This window comes from Saimiri boliviensis, chromosome 3, assembly GCF_048565385.1.
Source record: "Saimiri boliviensis isolate mSaiBol1 chromosome 3, mSaiBol1.pri, whole genome shotgun sequence".
NCBI classification, from domain to species: Eukaryota; Metazoa; Chordata; class Mammalia; order Primates; family Cebidae; genus Saimiri; species Saimiri boliviensis.
Window position 1 is genome coordinate 136,824,392 of NC_133451.1, and position 7,350 is coordinate 136,831,741.

General features: G+C 43.9%; 1 pseudogene; it reads right to left on the reverse strand.

Moving 5' to 3' along the window:
* Positions 1-1,915: 1,915 nt before the first annotated feature.
* On the reverse strand, positions 1,916-3,339 carry LOC101049470 (fructose-bisphosphate aldolase A pseudogene; annotated as a pseudogene).
* Positions 3,340-7,350: the final 4,011 nt, after the last annotated feature.

A 7,350-nucleotide genomic window follows, 5' to 3' on the forward strand; every position in this document is an offset into this window, starting at 1 on the left:
ATGGTGAAACCCCGTCTCTACTAAAAATACAAAAAATTAGCTGGGCATGGTGGCGCGTGCCTGTAATCCCAGCTACTCAGGAGGCTAAGGCAGGAGAATTGCCTGAACCCAGGAGGTGGAGGTTGCGGTGAGCCGAGGTCGCACCTTTGCACTCCAGCCTGGGTAACAAGAGTGAAACTCCGTCTCAAAAAAAAAAAAAAAGAAAAAAGAAAAAAAGAATAAAAGTTTTAACTTTTTTTGTAATCTTTAAGTTATCATTTTTTCTAAATCAGTGACTTATTTTACAATGACCTGTGATCCTATTTTGTGATATTAAGTGTTTTAAACTTTTTATATTTGACAAACTCCAAAACCAAATTCTAACTTTGGTCTTCATTAATTTTGTGCTAGTCCCCTGGAGTCAAAAGAGATGTATCTGGCTTATTTGATATAATAAAATCATACAAGTATTGTCAAATATGAAAGTGTTTAAACATCTTTGGATTACATTTATATAAATGTGTTATTAGTATGTGTTCCAGAACTGTGTGAAATTCCTGTGATTCTGATATATCTTAGCACATGTTATCAGTAGTAATTATGGTTACTATGTAAAATCACTGTATGCCACAGAAGTAACCAAATTTCTTTGTCAGTTGTGTCTTAGTAGCTATGATTGTTCTAAGACTTTTGTCATCCACAGTTATTTTACTTTTATTCTTTTTAAAAGGTGGTTTTATAATCAGCTATAGGACTCTTGACAGGTGTTTTTAAATGCAGGTTTCTGACAACTTTGGAGATTGTTACGCTAGAATAGAGGAAAAACTCACAAGATTCTCATGGAGAGCTGAAATGTTCATGAATGTCAAGCAGAAGAGCATCCTGGTCAACATGGTGAAACCCCGTCTCTACTAAAAATACAAAAATTAGCTGGGCATGGTGGCGCACGCCTGTAGTCCCAGCTACTCAGGAGGCTGAGGCCGGAGAATTGCTTGAACCCAGGAGAGGGAGGTTGCGGTGAGCAGAGATCGCGCCATTACACTCCAGCCTGGGTAACAAGAGTGAAACTCTGTCTCAAATTAAAAAAAAAAAAATTTAAGTATATTCCTATAAACAAAATTTGGAGCATACATCTGACTACCTAATTTCTCCAAAATTTGGAAACTATTTGTATTCTCAACATATGACAGTAGACTTATTTGCATAAGTGCAGTAACAATGTTTTCTTTTGTAACAGGACACAACTGGAGCCATAGGTTATTTTACCAAGGTTTTGACTGGAATGGCAAGCTTTAAGTTACAAACAGTCTCCTTTAAGGAATCAAAGTTGACTTATAGGGTCAATAAAAGTCCCTTGGGCAAACTGGCTTCATACCCTGTCCACCCAGTTCCTGTGGTAAGAATGTCACTTTCTGACAAGCCCAGGAACCCCAAGTTTTCTTGGGACCTCAAGGTGATGAATTCAGCCAATTAATACAGGTATTTGCAAGCATAGGCTGGGCTTAAGGCATATAAAGTTGAATTGAGATTCCTGGGGAATAAAGTTCTAGCAAAGCCAATTAAAAAACAAAAACAAAAGGAGCCTATATGGCAAATAATTATCCTTGCTGACTTTATGCAAATACTCCAGCCAAGTATAATAAGACTAAACTTATTTTGCAAACGAATTGGTCTTAGATTTGTCTTTAGTAAAAATGGGACTGGAGAAAGAATTATGTTTCAAAATAAACTATAGTACACCTGTTATTAGATTCTAGTCTTGCCGAATGTTTCCCCCTTTTTATTATTTTCTACAGTTTGGACTGATAGCTAAAACTTTTAATGGTTACAAGTCTCCAAAATAATGTTTTCAACTTTTTTCTTTCCTTTTGTTCCTATTTTTTCCTGATTTGAAATCACTAAAAATTGTAATGTACTTTCTTTCTCTCCCCTCTAGTCCCCTTAAATAGCTGTTTATTGGCAGTGTGCTGAAAAGGGCGATGGAGTTAGCATTTACAGACGACACCACACGTCACTGTCACAAGGGAGGCGAGATTGTGTGCAAGCCAGCCTGGAGCCCCGGAGCAGGAGGCCCCCTCTTCAAGAGATTGTAGGAGGGGGCGGGGCCTGGAGTGTTGGGGGCAGCCTGGGAACACCTCCGCTTAGTAGGCGTGGTTAGAGATGAGGAGGGACTCGCTGGCAGCAGCCCCAGCCTGACCGCTTGGGGTGTACTTTCCTTGACAGGCGAGGCGGTTGGCCGTGGCGCTTGATGTACTCTTCCTGCGCTGCCTTCCTGTTTTCCTTCTTCCCACCTCAGGCCTGCAGGGCAGAGGCCTGCAGGGCTCGGCCGTAGGAGAAGGTCAGGGCCCAGGGTTTCAGCAGGGGGCACTTGTTAACGGCATTGAGGTTGATGGACTCCTCCTCCTCCCTCTGGCCTCCAGAGAGGAAGGTGATCCCAGGGACAGCGGGGGGAACTGTGCGGCGCGGCGCTGTGACAGTCGCCGTGGCAATCTCCTCGTGAGAAAAATTGAGTGCAGGCGTGGCCGGGGGTAATCATGTTGGGCTTCAGCAAGGTACCTTCCAGGTAGATGTGGTGGTCGCTCAGAGCCTTGTAGACAGCAGCCAGCACCTTCTCGGTCACATACTGACAGCGCTTCAAGTCATGGTCCCCATCAGGGAGGATTTCAGGCTTCACGATGGGCGCAATGCCATTCTGCTGGCAGATGCTGCTGTAACGGGCCAGGATGTTGGCGTTTTCCATGATGGTGAGGGCCAAGGGGGTGTGCTCCCCAAGCTTCAGCACACAGCGCCATTTGGCGGAGTCAGCGCCATCCGTCTTGTACTGGGCACAGCGCTCGGACAGCCCATCCAGCCCTTGGGTGGTGGTCTCACCATTTGTCCCTGCCAGGGGGACCACGCCCTTGTCTACCTTGATGCCCACAACACCGCCCTTGGATTTGATAACTTGGGGGAAGGGACGCCCATCATCCGCCTTCTGGTAGAGTGTCCGGTGGAAGAGGATGACGCCCCCGATGCAGGGGTTCACACGGTCATCAGCTGTCAGCAGCAGCTGACGGTAGAAGCGCCGGTTCTCCTCGGTGTTCTTGGTGCCAATGGACTGCAGCCGGTTGGCAATGCCCCCAGTGGATTCATCTGCAGCCAGGATGCCCTTGCCCGGGGCCACGATGCGCTGAGCGATGTCAGACAGCTCCTTCTTCTGCTCCGGGGGTCAGCGCTGGATATTGGTAGGGCATGGTGCTGGTGGTAGCAAGTTCCTGGTACAGGAGAGGGGCGGGTGTGTGGGATGTGGTGGCGGAGGACTGCGGGCTGGCGAGTGGACTCAGGGAGCGAACGCGGCACTCGTCACCAGGACCCCTTCTGCAGCGCGAACGCCTCCGAATTGCGGAATCAGCCTCGGAGGGGGCGGCGCAAGGGGCGGGCCGAGCTGTACTTTCTTAAAGCCCTGAAAACTGAAGCTAAACAATTTAAACTTTAGAAGATGACATCAACCTATTTTCATACATAAACCACTTTTATACCTGCTGCCTACTAATATATGGATTTCAGAATAATATGGCCTATACTGATTTCCTAAGATCTTCATTCTTTGTTTGTTTTTTTCTCACTTCTTCCTCTTATTTTCTTTTTGTAGGATGTGAGTCTTCACAACCTGCTGAAAATGAGCTTTCCTAATAACATGGGACCTACCCATCTAGGAATGAACCATCTTAGCCATGAGAGATCTGATATAACTTGAGACCCGAGACTCATTTTCTTCTAAGGTGCTTTCTCTGAAAGATTTTAAAAAGAAAAAGGGGGAAATGTGAAAGGAAAAAAAATTTTGAGACCCCCAAATCACTAAGCCAAAGGGAAAAGTTGAGCTGGGAAATACATTGCTGTGCAAATCTGCTTCTCATGCTATTCCTAAATGAGATAGCTACAAAGATTAAAAAGCTACATACGTCCCTCACAGTTTGCACATAAGGACATTCCTTGTGGACAAAGAACAGACAGAACTCAAGTCATCATCCCTCTGTTCACATGAGACAAATGCATATCTGATGGCTTCCTTTGCCCTGTTGTTTCACTAAGCCAGACTAAGGCATATGTGACTATTCCTCTAACCCCTGTCACACGTAAATTGTATATTCAGTGAAAGGCTAATCAGAGACTCAAAAGTGTGCAACCATTTGTCTTTTATCTACCTATGACCTGGAAGCCCACTCCCTGCTTTAAGTAATCACTCTTTTCTGGACCATGCCAGTGTACATCTTACATACGTCAGTGTCTCATGTCTCCCTAAAATGTATAAAACCAAGCTGTGACCTGACCACCTTGGACAATTGTCATCAGGACCTCCTTAGGCTGTGTCATGGGTGTGCCCTTAACCTTGGAAAAATAAGATTCCTAAATGGACTGAGACTTGTCTCATATATTCTGTGTTCACAGCGGTTCACAGCCCATTGTCCTGTGCAGTAGGCTGGGTAGGGGCACCGTGAAGAAATCAGAGGGCTAACTCAGAAGGCTGGAGCAGGGACAGAACATAAAGGGAGAAAGGAGCCCAGGGAAATTATGATTTACCCCCAGTTTTTTATTGGCATAAAAAGTCACATGCTGCCGGGCGCGGTGGCTCAAGCCTGTAATCCCAGCACTTTGGGAGGCCGAGACGGGTGGATCACGAGGTCGAGAGATCGAGACCAGCCTGGTCAACATGGTGAAACCCCGTCTCTACTAAAAATACAAAAAACTAGCTGGGCATGGTGGCGCATGCCTGTAATCCCAGCTACTTAGGAGGCTGAGGCAGGAGAATTGCCTGAGCCCAGGAGGCGGAGGTTGCGGTGAGCCGAGATCGCGCCATTGCACTCCAGCCTGGGTAACAAGAGCGAAACTCCGTCTCAAAAAAAAAAAAAAAAAAAAAAAAAAGTCACATGCTATTCTACCTTTAGCCAAAGCCCTTGAGAAAATGAAGAAAGGCACATTTTATGTGTATGTGTGTGTGTTCTCTGTCAGTTTCTTCTTCATTAGATTGCAAACATGGATACTATAATAAAGAACTTCCTGGGCCAGACTCGGTGGCTCATGCTGTAATCCCAGTACTTTGGGAAGCCGAGGTGGGTGGATCGCCTGGGGTCAGGAGTTCGAGGCCAGACTGACCATATGGTAAAACCACATCTCTACTAAAATACAAAAATTAGCCAGGTGTGGTGGTAGGCGCCTGTAATTGTAGCTACTTGGGAGGCTGAGACAGTAGGATTGCTTGAACTCAAGAGGCAGAGGTTGCATTGAGCCAAGATTGTACCACTGCACTCCAATCTGGGCCACAGAGCAAGTCTCAAAAGAAAAAAAAAAAAGAAAAAAAAGAACTTCCCTATCAGAATTGCCTTCAAATTCCAGAAAGCCATGTTTATAGACTCTATTTCTGCTGGGTAATGTTGAAACACCCATGCAACCCAGTCATTGTGTGCCTGTAGTTAGAATCCACACACTTGAACAGGTAGGTTAATTAGTCATTAATTTATTTTCTTTCTGAAAAATGGCAGCAGTTAGGCTGCCCTCCAAATCAAAACTAGAGTCATATAAACTGCTAAATGTTCTAGCCAACAATGACCCTAATGACCATATCTTGGTAGTATTTACCTTCAAGCCTAAACAACTGTTAGCAGTGTTTGCCACTTAAACCTGTGATTTTCATCACCAGCAAGTGTCGCCAGTGGGCCTCCAGTCATCAAAGGGTAAGTGCCCTGGCAATGCTAATTATCATTGTTGAAAACATTGAGTGACTTTTATGTGCAAAGCATGAGGAGGGTTACAAACATGTTCAAAACAGTTCTTGCCCTCAAGAGGCTTCTGTGGACCAGAAGGAAATCCACTATATCCAAGCTCTTTGAAGCCCGACCCTCCTCATGGTGTTAGTGGAATCAGGTGGTGAAACTTAACATGGGTAAGCTAACCGGTCATTACTGATTACATGGGTAAGCTGATAAGTAGCTGCAATTACAAGCGCCCACCGCCACACCTGGCTAATTTTTGTATTTTAGTACAGATACGGTTTTACCATAGGGTCAGTCTGGTCTCGAACTCCTGACCCCAGGCGATGCACCCACCTCGGCTTCCCAAAGTACTGGGATTACAGGCATGAGCCACCTCGTCTGGCCCGGGAAGTTCTTTATTATAGTATCCATGTTTGCAATCTAATGAAGAAGAAACTGACTGATCATTACAATACTCATTGCTGGATGAGTATTCAGCAAATACTCATGACCATTTAAACTTACATTTAAAAAATAATTCACTTGATAGTACCAGTGAGCTAAGATGTAAGAGTGCATGAAGGGAACAGCCAGGTATCATAAGATTTTATGGTGAACCAAATACATGTAAACTTGTACAGGCCAATTAAGTGAACCTTTCAGAAGACATGCTGATGTTTGACCCAGATCAATGCCCTTCAGTGTTGGACTGAAAAACAACTGCAGCTTTGACATGGTTTGGGAAGAGGGATGGATTGAGTTCTTTCTTCAGAAATTTCATGAAGTAATCAGGCAAAGAGAATTAAGAATTGAAGCATGTAGCATTGATCCTCCACTTCTTTTAGGGCTACACTAAAGTGTGAGTATGCCTGCTTTTAAATGAGACTAAGTATGGCCTTGGTAAGACAATTACCTGTCTGTCACTGCTTGGGCTAAAGTGTTTCTATAAGGTAGGTGAACAGGATTCCAAAGAGGCTACTATAAGGAAAAATAAAATCATAATAATGAAAAGTTAGCAGACTAGAAATGAAATTTAATCGTTGAAGTTAGTTTTCTGCTAGTGAATGGGAATTCACATAAAAATGAGTTAAAAGAACTAAACAGGCAGAATTCTTCCTAGAATAAATCAAGGTCAGTGTTGAGGTCACTGGAAAGGAAGTCTGGAGTGGCCTGGACTGAAGCTACTTGTGCTTGGTGAAAAAAGACTTGTTTTCATTGCTGTAGTCACAAGCATAAATAGTGACTCCAAAAGCTTGAAAACTCAAAGTCAGCACAACGGCCTCTTAGTGGGTCACTGCATTTTTTTTTTTTTTTTTTTTAAAGGACAAAGGGGCAAGTTAGGGCCACAGCTTACTATGAAACTTTAATGCTTGTCTTTCTCTTGTGAGTTTAGGCAAGGTCTCTTATAGACATACACAAAATTTTGTCATTAGACATAGCTGTTCATTTGCAATTTCTAACAATTTTTTTTTCTCATTTTATCGCTGGCTTCATTGGAGAAAAATGCTAACTAAGTTTCACAGAGAAAATATGGTGAGCCTTTTCAGAGAAACAAAATTTTGTGAAAAAAAATTGTTAGTGCCCACTTCAGGCATCATCTGACCCTCTTCAAGGTGTTAGTGGAATCAGGTGGTGAAGGAAA